General features: G+C 37.9%; 1 protein-coding gene across 1 annotated transcript in view; it reads left to right on the forward strand.

Moving 5' to 3' along the window:
* Positions 1 to 15,355, forward strand: part of NME8 (NME/NM23 family member 8) — a 57,086-nt gene that overhangs the window by 32,987 nt on the left and 8,744 nt on the right. The window lies entirely within an intron of this gene.

The raw sequence follows: 15,355 nt of genomic DNA on the forward strand, positions 1-15,355 counted from the left end.
CAGGAAGGTAAAATTCAAAGACTGCCAGGTTATCAGGACAAAGTGTTCTTGTGTTAAGGGAGACCTTGAGTGGAGGCCCAAAGTCTGTCTGCTATCTTAATACTTAGCATATAAATAGATGTACATTGGCCTCTATTCCTTTCATTATAAATTAATATACTTACATATATACATGCCTATAGCTATACCTCCATAAATAGCATTTTCCTCCTATTTATTTCCTCTATTTCCTTTCACCTTCCTCCTATCCCACTATCATGGTCACCCTCCATTTGGCTTTCAGCATTTCCTCTCCGATATATTGCTCTTGATCAAGCCCTCCCCCAATCCCCCTGGCATTATACACCCTCCTCACCATCAATTTTAGATCTCTTGTTGTTCTTATCTTGTTGTCCTTATCTCTGAGTTTGTTGGTTCCCTACTCCCCCTCCCTCACCCCTCTTCTCCCATGTTCCCCTGGAACCACTAGTCTCATATTTTTCTCCTCAGAATTTTTTGTCCTGTCTATTTTGTATAGATAGACACACAGTGAAAGAAAAAGAAATTAAAAAAAACCATAACAAAACAAACAAAACAAGCTGGAACAAGAGAGGGAAAAAAGCACTAATAGTTCCAGATCTGTCTGCCGACCCTTTCCAATCAAGTCTGATGAGGTGCCACACCCTGTGTCTATGTTCAGGATTCCTTGGGGATTTGGTTACTTTTCCTGGGAGCTCTCTTTTAAAACTGTAGACACCATGGGAAACAGCCTCCTTACCTCTGAATATCTTTGGAACTTTAATTTATTCATCTAGCTCCAAAATATAGCTGTCAGAGAAACTTGAGAAAATTCTATTACTACTTTGGATAAGATAACCAGCAATTATAAATATCACCCAATTATCAGGTGAATTTAAAATGAACTATGAATGACAAATGGTGTAGAAAATTTAACTTACTTGAGGACTATTTATTATGTACCTTAAGACGTGTTGGATTGTATCTGTTTAGTGTACTAAAAAGGTGATGTTTCTTTCAGCTTTTGTAAAATTGTTAGCATATTGCCTGCAGTATGCATCATATTTTGACTTACTGTTTGCTTAATAATAAAACTAGTGTTTTTGTCATTCACTTCTGTGGAGGAGTTGTCTAGATTTCCTGTATATTTTGTTTTGTTGTTTCCCCAAGGTATATTAATATGAAAAAATACATTGATTCTTCTAATATCGAGCCATTCTTGAATTCTATCTAAACACCATTTAATTTAGACATACGTTTATTTATTTATTTTATTTTTGCCCTGAGACTTAAAAGTGAGCTTGCTTTTTAGTTTTCATCTTTTGTGCAATTCTACCAGGTTTATATAATATCATGAAATATCATTAAAATGCAAATGTCTTATTTTTCAATGTTCTCAAAGAGTTTAAGCAGAATTAAGCTTGCTATTTGATAGTTCGGTAGACTTTTTCTGTAAAAACATGAATTGCTGCTTCTTTTACTTTTAACTGATTAATTTATTTTCTACTCCTCTTTCATTTCTCCCTCCACCACAGTCCCCTTGTAACTATTAAAACCTGCTTCTTTTGGAGTGAAAATCACTTCTTTTGATTTTTTTTTAAGGAATAGTCTCATACAGTATTTGTATTTATTCAATTACACAGTGGTTTTAAAATAAATGTTTTTCAATTCCAATGTATTTGATTTTTTTGCTTTCTGTTTGTATTATTGGTTTGTAATTTTATTGGATTGGGATCTGAAAAGATAGTTTGTAGTATCTCAATATTTTTAAATTTATTGATGCTAAACTTACTTTGTGGACTAACATAATTTATTCTAGATTATGTTCCATGTACCCTGTAAAAGAATGTATATTGTGTTGTTGGTGGTGAAATGTTTTAGATATATGTCTGAGAAATCAAGCTGGTTGATTGTGGTGTTTAGTTCTTCTGTACCTTTGTTCGTTTCTATCCCATTTGATCTGTCTCTTTAAGACACCCTCAAAAGGGGTGTCTTAAAGTCTCCTAATATTATTGCAAAGCTTTCTATTTGTCCCTTCACCTCTATAAGAGTGGGGTTAATGTACTTTGAGAATCTTTCCTTGAGTACATAGATTTCTATTTTGGTTATATATTCATGTTCAGTTGTGGCTTTTATCATTATATAATGGCATTTTCGTGTGATGGCTTTTACTTTGACGTCAATTTTGTCAGAAATTAATGTTGTTAGTCCTGCATTTTTAAAAACTGCTTTTTAACTGAACTCACTGCCATCACTTCAATTCTGACTCATAGTGACCTTGTAAGGCAGGGTAGAACTGCCCTTGTGGGTTTCTGAAACTAACCCTTTACGGCAGTAGAAAGCCTCATCTTTTTCCTGTGGAGCGACTGGTAGTTTTGAACTGCTGACTTCAATTAGCAATGGAACACATAGTTTTGTTTTGTTTTCCCATCCTCTGATTTTCACTTTTTTTTGTCTTTGTGTTGAAGATGTGTTTCTTTTAAGCAGCATATTAGTGATGCCAGCTTTCCTATCCATTCTACTAGTCACTGTCTCTTAAATGGTGAGTTTAATCCATTTACTTTCAATGTTGTTATTTATAGATATGACTTTATTGCTGCAGTTTAAACGGTGTTATTGTTTTCTTTGTTCACAAATTTCTATTAGTGGGTTATTTTGTCTTTTTTCTTTCCTTTTAGGGGGGTTTTAGTTTACAATTTAGAAGGCTTTCTGGTCTTCCTCTGTGTTAGGATGGGTTGATTAGATAAACAAATCCAGAGACACTCATATATGTATAAGAAAGAGCTTTATATCAAGGAAAAATTATATATCAAACATCCCATCTCAGTCCAGATCAAGTCCATAAGTCTGATACTAGTCCATAAATCCCTCTTCAGACTCATGAAGCATCACACAATGATGCAGAATGCAGGAGCATCACCAGCCAGTGGATGCAATGGCCCAAGGATCCAATGGCAGTGGTTTTGGCAGCTCCCTGAGTGGCTTGATAGCAGGAAGGTGAAGACAGAAAGAGAGAGGATGTCTCAGGATTCAGGCCACACCCACAAGAGGCACCATCTAGCTGTGACTTGTTTGGCAGGTTAGATAGACTCCACCCACATCTTCTCACAGGTGCCATGTTGGCCCCCAAGACTTAACTATCACATCCTCATTTTAATTGAATTGAAGTTTTACCATTTTCTTTGAGGTTTATTTGTTTTTATTTTTTTCCGAGTTTAAGGCAGGTTTTTTTCTCTTTTGAACTATGCAACGTCTTCTCTATTTAAGTGTATTATATCTTCTACTACTGTATTGTTTTATTCATTGTAGGATGTTACTTCTAGTTCCCTATTTTCAATCTTATAAATTTGGTTTTGTGTATTATTTGAGTGGTGGTTCCCCCCCCCCTCAATGGTGCTGTTCATATGTTCACCTTTAGTTGCTGTCTGTAGTTGATTCTTTGTCCAAAGAACACCTTTAGGACTTTTTGTAAATTTGGACTTATTTTTATAAATTTGGTCTTGTTTTTATAAACTTCTTAGTTGGCAATTCCCTTTTACTTCAAGGTTTTGTATATGTTGTTCCATTCTTTCTTGCTCGCAAGGTTCCTATTATAAAATGCAATTTTGTTCTTCTTGGTTCACCTTAAAGGTATAATCTTTCTTTTTTCTTTTCTACAAATTGTTCTCAGGATTCTTTCATTCTCCTTGGGGTTAGAAAGTTTGTCTATGATAGACAGTTGTGCTTTTCTTTGAGCATCATTTCTATTTGGGGTTTGTTTGGCTACTTTTATGGTTATTTTCTGTTTTGGCTTGAAGTAAGCAAAAATTTCTTCGAACATCTCTTGAAATATTTATCAATTGTAAGTTTTTCCTTCTGATTGTTGTTGCTGTTAAGTGATATCAAGTCAGTTCCAATTCACAGTGACCCTATGTAAAACAGAACAAAACACTACCCAGTGCTGTGCTTTCTTCAACATTCTTATGCTTAGCTCATTGTTGCAGCCACTGTATGGATGTCTTGTTGAGGATCTTTCTCTGTTTTGATGGTGTTGCACTTTGATGTCCTTCTACATGGACTATTCTCTCCTGACAATATATGCAAAATATTGAGATGAAGTCTCACAATCCTTGCTTCTAAGAAGCATTATGCTGTGTTTCTTCCAAAACAGTTTTGCTTGTTCTTTTAGCAGTCCATGGTAATTTCAATATTCTTTGCCAGTACTGTAATTCAAATGCTTCGATTTTTTCTTCTGTTTTCTTTATTCAATGTCCAACTTTCACATGCATATGAAGTAATTGAAAATACCATGGCTTGGGTCAGGTGCTCCTTAGTCCCTCAGTAACATCCTTGCTCTTCGGCACTTTAAAGAGGTCTTGTGCAGCAGTTTTATCCAATGCAGTGTGCCCTTTGATCTCTTGACTGCTGCTTCCATGAGTATTGATTGTGAATACAAGCAAGCCGATATCCTCAACAACTTCAATCTGTTTCTCTATTGGTCCAATTGTGAGGACTTTGGTCTTCACAGTGAATTGCAATCCATACTGAAGGCTACAATCCTTGATCCTTGTCAGTAAGAACTTCAAGTCCTCGCTTTTAGCAAGCAAGGTTGTGTCATCTGCATATCAAAGATTGATAATAAGTCCAATCCTGATGAGGCATTCTTCTTCATATAATCCAACTTCTTTGATTATTTTCTCAACATATAAATCATATAATTTTGGTGAGAAGATTTAACCCTGATGGACACCTTCCCTGATCTTAAACCATACAGTTCTATTTGCACAACTGCCTCTTGATTGATGTATAGGTGCTGTGTGAGTACAATGATATGTTCTGAAAACCCCATTCTTCTAAAAGCTACCTATAGTTTCTTATGATCCACAGTGGAATGCCTTTGCATAGTCAATAAAACACAGCTAAACATCTTTCTGGTCATCTCTGCTTTCAGCCAAGATCCATTTGACATCAGCAACGTCTTTTTCTTAATCCAGCCTTAACTTCTGGCATCTCTCTGTCAGCATACTGATGCATTGTTTTGGGGTGTTTTTCAGCAAAATGTCCCTTGAATATGCTATTAATGATATTGTTCTATGATCTGTACATTCTTTCAGGTTACCCAAATTTCTTATCATTGAAGTGTGAGTGCTTCCAATTTTTCCTTAGCTTGTTGAGATATTTTAATCGGTGTTCCATAGGTTCTGGAGCCTTTTGGCTAATGCTTTCAATGCAGAAGTTTCTTCCTCTTTGTTTCCAAGTTTTGCATTCCAACCAGCAAGAATTATCAGTGTATTTGATTTCAAGTTTGATCAATTTTAGATTAAACACAGTGGAAGATTTGCTCTATTTCTGCATCACACACTTTAGTGGCTGGTACTTAAATTTGAATAATAGTTACATTGACTGGAATTCCTTGTATGTGAACGAATATTATCCTTTTACAGATAGCATTGTACTTCAAGATAGATCTTGAAAGTCCATTTTGAAGATGAATATGATGCCATTCCTCTTGAAAATGTCATTTTAGGCATAGTACGCCATATGCTTTTATGATTCACAATGGCCAGTACCAGACCATCTGAATTCACCAATGCTTAGAATATTGATCTTTATGCATTTCATTTTTTGTAACTCCAAAATTTCCTAGATTCACCCTTTATACATTCCAAGTTCTGATTATCAGTAGGCTTTTTCAGGTGCTTCTTCTTATTTTGGTTGTCACCCACCAGGAAATGAAGGTCTGGAAGGCTTTACTTCCATAGGTTTTACTCCATCCACATCATTCTAGTCAACACTACTTTGAGAATAGAGCCCTGGTATTTTAGAGGTTACACATTGGACTGTGATCTGCATGGTTGACAGATCAAAACCACCAGCATTTATGCGGTAGGAAGACTGAGTTTTCTACTCCCATAAACAGTTACCAGTTTCAGAAACCCATAGGGGTTCACAATTCCTGATAGACTCTATGGCAGGGAATCTATTTTTAGAAGGCACCTCCTCCTCAGTCCTATTTGAGTGCCTTCTGACCTGAGGGGCTCATCTTCTGGCACTATTTCTGACAACATTTTCCTTCTATTCATGAGGTGTTCAGTGTCGAACAAGGTTTCAATGTTATCTATAAGATTTTCAGTGGCTCATTCCACAGAAGTGGATAGCCTATTCCTTCTTTGTAGTTCCTTCTTCTAAGTCTGGTAGCTCTGCTAGAATGGTTTACTTTGTGTGACCCTGCTGGTATTTGAAGTGCTGGTGACATAGCTTCCATCAACACACAAGCCACCACAGTATGACAAACTGACAGACACCTGGAGGTTCCTTTTGCTAGTGCCCCACAAAATTCCTAGATTTTCTTCAGATTTATTTGTTCTTTTTATAGCTGGTTCTTGCAGTTTGGCCTTTAGAGATTTGTCTTCAAGCTCACTGATTTGGGCTTCCGTTGCTTCATTACTACTACTTTGATCTTTCAGAGCTTCGTCTTTTTCTAATATCTTAGTGTTTGTATTATAGACTTATATTTAGAGTGGTTGAATTATTCCTGCTTTTTCATTTGTTCTGTCAGATTGTTCTTGTAAGGTTATTCTGATTTTTTCTATAATCTCTCCCATTGTTTTTTGTTTGCTTTCCTGTAACTCTTTCAATATATTCCCCCTCCATCCATTGAAAGCAGATTAGCATCACTCTTCTGAACTCCTTCCTTGATAGCTCCAATATCTTTTCTTCAACTGGAAATTCTTCATTGTGCTTTGGCCCCTCGTTTGTGACATCTTTGCTTGTTTTCTCATGTGCACTGAAATTACCTGCTGTTTCCAAGAGCTGGTGTTGTGTTTATGTTTGTCTCTGTTGGTCAGTTGGTCTTGGATTGGATAATATTCCCTGAGTAGTACTATTTGTAGCTGTTGAAGGTTCAAATACTGCTAGGTCATGCTGATACTGAGAAGGGATTGATGACAAACAGCAGTTGACATCTATTTTTTGACAAATTCCAACTCTTGAGGTTAGCTTCTATAGTTGCCAGGAAGTATAGTTCATTGGCCAAAACAATTGCGTCCCAAGACTAATTGGCCAAAAGGTGTGGGAAAATACCACATCCAACAAGCCCAGCCTCCTCTCTCACCATGAATCCATCTCTGTTCTAGTAAATAGATGGGAGCATGTGGCCTCACTCAAGGTTAATGTGAGAGCAGGGCTCAAGATCAATTTAGAATGTCCTTCACTGACAGGAAACCAGTGTATGGGTCTTTTTCAACCTTAGAGCTGCAGGGAGTTGATGAGTTTCAGCTTCTCTTTCATTGATTTCATTTGTGTAGGTTCAGTCAAGCTCTCCATAGCCATGGGCTCACCCTCTCAATTAAGTAGCAGAGGGGTGCTTCTGTCTTGGTGTCCAACAGGTAAGAAGAGCAAGCTTTCTCTCCCAATCCTGTCAACCAGAGCACTGGGGGAGGGATTTCCTGGTGGTAATTTATCAGACTCACAAGAATATGCCCAGTCTCTGGGTATCCTTATCCTCTGGGCAAATTTTTCCACTCCAAAAGGCCAATCTATCTGATTCAGGCATCTCTCCTACCTGGGAGAATCAGAACACTGAACCTCTATTTCGTGTGTGTTTGTGTGTGTGTGTGTGTGTTCCATTTAATGGAGTCAAATTATCACAGTATTGTTTGATTCTTTTTTGTAAATTTCATCTGGTTCTGCTGTAATATCATCCACGTAACTTTTTATTTGTGTTTTTACTTTTTATCTTGCTTTTTACTCTTCAACTTTGCTGTTAGTTTGTTGATATTATTGATCCTTTCAAAGAACCAAACTTTTGTCTTGTTGATTCTTTCTATTGGATTTTCTTTCTCCTTTTCTCTTAATTCTGCTCTAAACTTTACAATTTGTTTCTTCTGGTGACTAGGCTTGCTCTTGTGGTTCCAGTCTGGACACTGTCTTTTCTGTGTCTCAAAGCTTTTGTATGTTTGTATGTTTTGATTTCTTTTTCTTTTTAACTATCATTTTATTAGGGGCTCTTACAGCTTTCATAGCAATCCATACATCAATTGTATCATGTATATTTGTATATATGTTGCCATCATCAATTTCTAAACATTTACTTTCTATTTGAGCCCTTGGTATCAGCTCTTCTTTTTTCCCTCCTTCTCCCACCCTCGTGAACCCTGGATAATTTATAAATTATTATTATTTTAATATCTTACACCGACCACTCTCTACCTTCACCCATGTTTCTGTAATTTGTCCTCCTTGGGAGGTGGGGTTGGGGGGTTATCCTTTGATCACTGCAATCGGTTCCTCCTTTCTCACCCTGCCTTCCCCCTACCCTGTTGGTATCAGTACTTACATTTCTGCTCCTAGGGGTTTATCTGACCTGGATTCTGTGTGCAGTGAGCTATTATCTGTACCAGTGTACATGCTCCACTCTAACCAGAACTGAGGTTGGACTGGGGTCATGATAGTGATGGGTGAGAAAGCCTCAAAGAACCAGAGGAATATTGTGTGTTTCATCAGTGCTATACTACATCCTGGTTGACTCATCCCTTCCTTGTGACCCTCTGTGAGGGAATTTCCATTGTCTACAGAAGGGTTTTGGGTCTCTGCTCCAAACCCCGTTTCCTCAACAATATGTTTTTCTGTTTGGGTTTTTCTGATACCTGTTACCTGATTCCGTTTGCTTATTAGTTTGCTTTGTTGCTGCTCTGCTAGAGGGCAGCTTGTTTAGCTTCCAGCCTTTAAGACCCAAGACACTTTTAATAACCAGGCACCATCAGCTGTCTTCACCACATCTGTGTATACACCCATTTTGTCTTTAGTAGTTGTGGCAGGAGGGTGAGAATCACAGCATGCTAGGTTTTTAGAACAAAGTGTTCTTGCTTTGAGGGAGGGTTTGAGCAGAGGCCAAAGTCCATCTATTTCCTCAATGTATTGTTATACAAATATAAAGTGCCTTGGGGAAGATTGATATATTTACTCTATTGAGTCTTCCAACCAATGAGCATGGGGTATTCTTTCATTTGTGGGGGTTATTTTTGGTTTCCTGCAGTAGGGTCCTGTAGTTTTCCTTGTTTAATTCTTTTGGTTTGGGGGTTAGATATATCCCTAGATATTTCAATTTGTTCTTGGCTATTGAGAAGGGTATTGCCTTCTTGAGCTCCTCTTCTGTGGTCTTGTCTGATGTATATAGCAAACCAATCGACTTCTGTTTATTGATCTTGTATCTTGCCACTATTCCATATTCCTATATTGCTTTCAGCATTCCTGTGGTGGAGCTTTGGGGATTTTCCAGGTATAGAATTAACTTATCAGCAAATAGAGATAGTTTCACCTCCTCCTCTCCCAGGTGGATACCTTTAATGTCCTTCCACTGCCTTATGTTGTTAGCTATGACCTCCAGTATGATTTTGAATAAAAGGTTGGGGCAAGGGGCATTTTATCGTCTCATTTTTAATTGGTATTGTTTTTGTATTTTCTCCATTGACTATGATGTTGGTTGTTGGCTTTTCGTAAATAGCTTGTATTAACTTGGGGAATTTTCCTAACATTTCTGTCTTCTTGAGTGTCTTAATTAGGAATGGGTGTTGGATGTTGTCAAATGCTCTTTCTGCGTTTACCAGTATTACCATGTGGTTCTTATCCTTTTCCTCAACAATGTGATGGATTTTGTTGATGGACATTTGGTTGTTGAACCACCCCTGCATCCCTGGAATGAATCCCACCTGAAACGAATCATGATGTATGATATGTTTTATATACTTTTGTATTCTATTGGCCAATATTTTTTTAAAGGATTTTTGCATCTATGGTTATTAGAGATATCAATCTGCATTTCTCTATTCCTATGGGATCCTTGTCCTGTTTGGGTCAAAGTTAAGAATTTGAGTTTAGGAGTTTGCCTTCTTTTCCTATGCTCTGGAATAATTTGTGGAGAATGGTTGGTAGAATTCTCCTTTGAAGCCGTCTGTTCCAGGAGCTTTTATCATGGGTAGTTTCTGATAACCATATCTATTTCTTCTTTTGCTATAAGTCTGTTGAGGTTCTTGACCTCCATCTGGGATAATCTAGGTTGTTTTTCTGAGCATTTGTCCATGTCTCCCATGTTGTTGAATTCATTAAAATACTGACTTTCATAGTACTTTGTAATTATCTTTTAAATCTCATTGGGGTCTGTTGTGATTTCCCCAGTTTCATCCCTCATCCTGGCTATTGATGTTTGCTCCTTCCTGTCCTTAGTTAGGCTGACAGTGGTCTATTCTACTGATTCTTTCAAAGAACCAGCTTTTTTTTTTGTCTGCATTAAATTTTTTGCATTGTTCTCTTGTCTTCCCACTCATTTAACTTTGCCCTGACTTTTATTATTTCTTTTCTTCTGCTATTGGAGGGATTATTCTGTTGACTCTTTTCTAGTTCCTTGAAGTTTTGTGATAGCTTATCAATCATAAGTCTCCCTTCCATTTTCAGATATGCATTAATTGCTATCAAACTTCCTCTGATGACTGCTTCTGCTGCATCCCATAGGTTTTGGCATGTTGTATTCGCATTAGTTTCTGGAAACTGCCTAATTTTCTCTCTAATCTGGGCCAGTACCCATTTGTGTCACAGAAGATTGTTATTCATCCTCCAATTGTTTGCCTGTGTTTTTCTGTTTTTCCTGGTCATCTACCTTTCTCTGATTTGTGGTACATTACAGTCACTGATTATGATTGTTGAGTCTGTGGTTTCTTTTTTCATCTTTTGAATAGTTTGATGAATTTCTCAGGTCTCTCGTTAGGTGCGTATTTATTATGCTCACTGGTTTGGGTCTGCTGATCCTGGGACCATTACATAGTGCCCAACGTTGTTTCTCGTTATTGTTTGCACTTTGAGGTCAATTTTGTCAGAGATTAGGATTGCATTCCCTGCTTTTTTAAACTTGCCGTTTGCCTGGTATATATATTCCGCCAACCTTTTATTCTTAGTCTATTTTTGTTTGCATGCTTAAGATTTGTCTCTATGTTTTCTGAGCCATTCTGTTAACCTTTGTCTCTTAATGGGCAAATTCAGGCTGTTGACATTCAGAGTTATTACCACTATCTGTGGATTCATTGCTGTCATCTTGTACCTTTTGTGTTGGTTGTTTTCCTATTTCCCTTCTTACCATTGTGCTATGTTTATGTGGTGTGCGTGTGTGTGTGGGGTGGGATGGGGTTCGTTCTTGCCTTCTTTTCCCTCTGAGGCAATGCTATCTTGGTAGTTGTTTTCAGCGCATTGAGTTCTGGATGGAGTTGTGCTATCTGGCAGTCTCCTGCTTGTGCTTGGTGGATGTTGGTCCTCGTCCCATAGTGAGTTGGCATGGATATTCCACAGGGTGGGAGTCTTATGGGGTATTCTTTGAGTTTTTCCTTTTCTGGGAGACTTACTTCACCGTATATCTTGATTGTTTAACTTGATTGGCAGGGTAGAGGATTCTCGGGTTGGAACTCTTTTCTTTCAGCTTTTAGAAGATGTTGCTCCTCCTCTTCATGGTATTTACTGATAGCGTTGAGCATATTTGTATCTGAGCACCATGGTAGGTGACTGCCTTATTTCTCTTGCTGCTCTTAAAATTTTCTATTTTTCCTAAAAGTTGGATAATTTAGCTATTATGTGCCTTAGTGAGTTCTTCCTGGGCTTGAGTCTAATTGGTGTTCTCCTTGATTCCGATACGTATATCTGATTCTCATTCCTTAAGGAGGGCAATTTGCTTCCAGTAATTCCCTTGCTACTTCAGCTGTTGATTTCTTCATTGTGTCTTGTTCTGGTAAACTAATTGTTTGAATATTGTACTTTTCATAGCATCTGTCATTGTTCTTAGGTTTTCTTCTGCCTCTTTGATTATCTTGCTTGTTTTTCCTGTTTGTTGAAGTCTGCCTGATTGTCCTTGAGATCACTGGTAGATTCTCCAGCGCTTGTAGTCTGTTAGTGACGTCCCTTATCTTGCTTTTTGCTTCCTTTCCCTCATCCATTAGTTCTTGTATTTCCCTTTGGTGCATGGACTCCCTCCCCTCTGTTGTGGACTTCATTTCCTCTATCATTGTGTCCTTATTCTGCATTGCTTTCCTCATATCTTGTATTACTCCAAGCAGAATTCTGAAGATTTATTTTTGTGGCAGATCAATGTCTGCTTCTTCTATGAGTCCTGTTATGTTTAGGAATTTGTTCCCTGTTGCATTTTGTTTATCTTGTTTTCTTGTTGAGGATGTTGAGGTAGGTTGCTGTCTGTGTATTGTTTTGGAGGAACTCAATGCCATATTCCTGGAAGACTGAGGGGCCTGAGCTCTCTGTCTGTGAGACAGGTCAGAGTGGTTTTGGGGACTACTTGTGGCCTAATATGGTGGTGGGTCTGACTACTGTGTAGGTGAGGTAACATGGCCACTCAGTGGCCAGTGGCAGTGCTGGACCTCAGTAGGTGGGCTGAGGCTGGTGACTGTAGGTATGCCCCTGGGCTGGGTTGGGGTACAGTGTAGTATAGGCTTGGTTTGGACTGTGTGGCCCCTATATACAATCTTTCAAAGAATCTCTGTGGAGCCCAAAACTGGTAGAGCCAGTTTTTGGCTTGGGCTGTGGCTTTCAATTCTTGTTGTTTTGTTTTTTTGTTTTGTTAAGCTTCAAATCTTAGGCTTTGCTCTGGGGATCTGTGTTCTGCTTATCTTGTTATGTTAATGAACCAGATTCCTGGTGGCTTACATTCAAAGTTACACAAAGGAGCATAGCCTATAATTGAAAGCCTTTATTGATTTATTTTTTTAATTGTTTTATTAGGGGCCCATACGACTCTTATCACAATCCATATTGATTTATTTTTATAATGGGCTTGTGGGGTGCCCTGGTATCGCAGATGTGCTGGACCATTCCCCAGGAAAGGGAGACCAGATTAGCTAAGTGGGTTTGGGGCTGACTAGATCTGAATTCCCCCAACCCCAACCCAAGCTCTCTCCTGCCCAGTTCTGTAGGCTGTGCTCCAGGGATCTGTATTCTGTTATGAGTAAATATCCCAGAGGCTCTTCAATTGCTGAAAATCAGTGTCTGATTAGCTATCATTAGCCACACTGGTAGGCACAGAGCTGGGGAGAGGGGGGGAAGAGGATAGCTGATGTAATCATTCCATTCCTGTCTGTGGATGGGAGGTGCAAAGCCAAGAATGCAGGAGCAGGGAGGATATCAGAGAGTCAAACTCCGGGTATGAGCTCGGATCTTGGGTTCAGGAATGGGTGGCAAATGCCATCCCACTAGACCGGGCAATGCAGTGAAATTAGAGCATTTCAGCAAGTTCTTGAATCACTCCGTGGGCAAAAATCTCAAGGGGTCTCTGAACCACAGACCCTACTATACTGAATCTATTTTTTATCACCCAGCTTCCCAATATTGGGTTCCTTACCCCTTAATTTTCTGACCTAACAACAGGTGAATTGGGTGGGTGCTTCTACCTGGACGCCACCTTGACTCCTCCCACCTGTTTTGTTTTCATTCTTGTTTGGGTCTTTTTTTTTTTAAGTTATAGCTATAGATTTTTCTATCATCCAATACTTTCTAAGAAACCTGTTATTCAGTTCCCTTATCTTTATTTCTCCCTTTTCTTATTCAATTTTTGGCTTCTATTTTTCTATCATTGTGATCAGAGTTTAAAAATGCTTTGTATTACTTCGATGTTTTGAATTTTATTGAGACTTGCTTCCTGTCCTAAAATGTAATCTATTCTGGAGAATGATCCATGTACATTGGAAAAGAATGTAACCTCCTTTTTTCTGCTGTTGGGCAGAGAGATTTGAATATGTTTATAAGCTTGAACTGGTTGGATACTATTAAAATTTTCTGTGTCTTTAATACAATTTGGAGCCCTGTTATTAGATGCATGTACAATTGTCATGGTTAAATCCTCTTTATGTACTGCCCTTTTAATCATTATATCATGTCTTTCCTCCACCATTTGTCTGTTTGCTTGTTGTACCGTGGTGGTTTATGTATTGTTATAATGCTGAAAGCTATCACACCAGCATTTGAGATGCCATCGGGGTCAGTGATGGTGAGCAAGATTCAGTGGAGTTCACAGACTAAGAGAAGACTAAAAGGGGAAAATAGATGGTCCACTTTTGAGGTATTAGTCACTGAAAACCTTATGAATAGCAACTTATCAAATGTCTGATATAGTGCTGGAAGTTGAGACCCTAAAGTTGGCAAGTACTCGTAATACAACTTGTGAAGCATTGCCTCTTCCAAGTATTGTCACCCTTAGTGACATGGATGGAGCAGTGGTTTGGGGTCCATGGTTGGTTGATTGGACATAATTTGGGATGCAATGAAACATCTGTAAACACTAATAATTGTGACATGGGTTGCATAAATTATGAATCTAGAAAAACTAGAAATTGTAAAAATTAAATGGGACACATAGAGATTTATATCCAATGCATTAGTGAGCTGAAATGAATTGGTATTAACCATTTTGAATTGAACAAACATGTGCTTTCTATGCCAGGACTGACAAATATGAGAGGAATAAGTATATCATAAAAAAAAACTATATCAAGATCTTCCTTGAAATGCATTGCTCCCTATGATAGGATAATATCTATATGTCTACAAGAAAGACAAATTAATACAATTTTTATCTAACCACCAAATTCAAAGATAAATAAATTGAAGATTTCTACCATCCTTTTCAGTCTGAATTGATCAAACAGATAATCATCCATAATTACCAATGATTGGAATGTGAAAATCGGAAATATAAAAGGACCAGCAGTTGGAAAAGTACCACCATGATGATAGAAATGAAGCTGAAGATTACATGATAGAATTTCAGAAGATCAATGACATCTTCATTGCAAATGCCCTTTTCCAAGTACCTAAATGGTTTACTACAAGTGTGGACTTCACTAGATAGAATACACATGAATCCTATTGACTACATCTCTGAAGGAAAATTATTTAGAACTCAATATCAGCCCAAACAAGGTCAGAGCGTAGTGAAACAGACTATCCACTGCTCATATGCAAATTTAAAGAAGAAAAAAATTAAAACAAGCCCATGGGAGCCAAAATCCAACCTTGATCATACCCCACCCAAAGAACAGATTTGACCCATTGAACACTAATGAACAAAGAAAAGACAAGTTAGGGAATGACATAAAATATATCATACATGAAGAAGGGAAAGGCCATTAAAAAGACAGGAAAGAAGACCAGAGTGGATGTCAGAAGAGATTCTGAAACTTGCTCTTAAATGTAAAGCAGCTAGAGCAAAAGGAAGAAATCATGATGTAAATGAGATGATTAAATCAGGGCATGGTGCCCCTACAGGCTAGACTGGAAAACACAAGCTTTTCTTGCTTGGTATATTTTAATTTGTTCTTCATCAGTGGATTGATGT

Source organism: Echinops telfairi, unplaced genomic scaffold (assembly GCF_000313985.2).
Source record: "Echinops telfairi isolate 266 unplaced genomic scaffold, ASM31398v2 ScPeMD7_7;HRSCAF=31, whole genome shotgun sequence".
In the NCBI taxonomy this organism is placed as follows: Eukaryota; Metazoa; Chordata; class Mammalia; order Afrosoricida; family Tenrecidae; genus Echinops; species Echinops telfairi.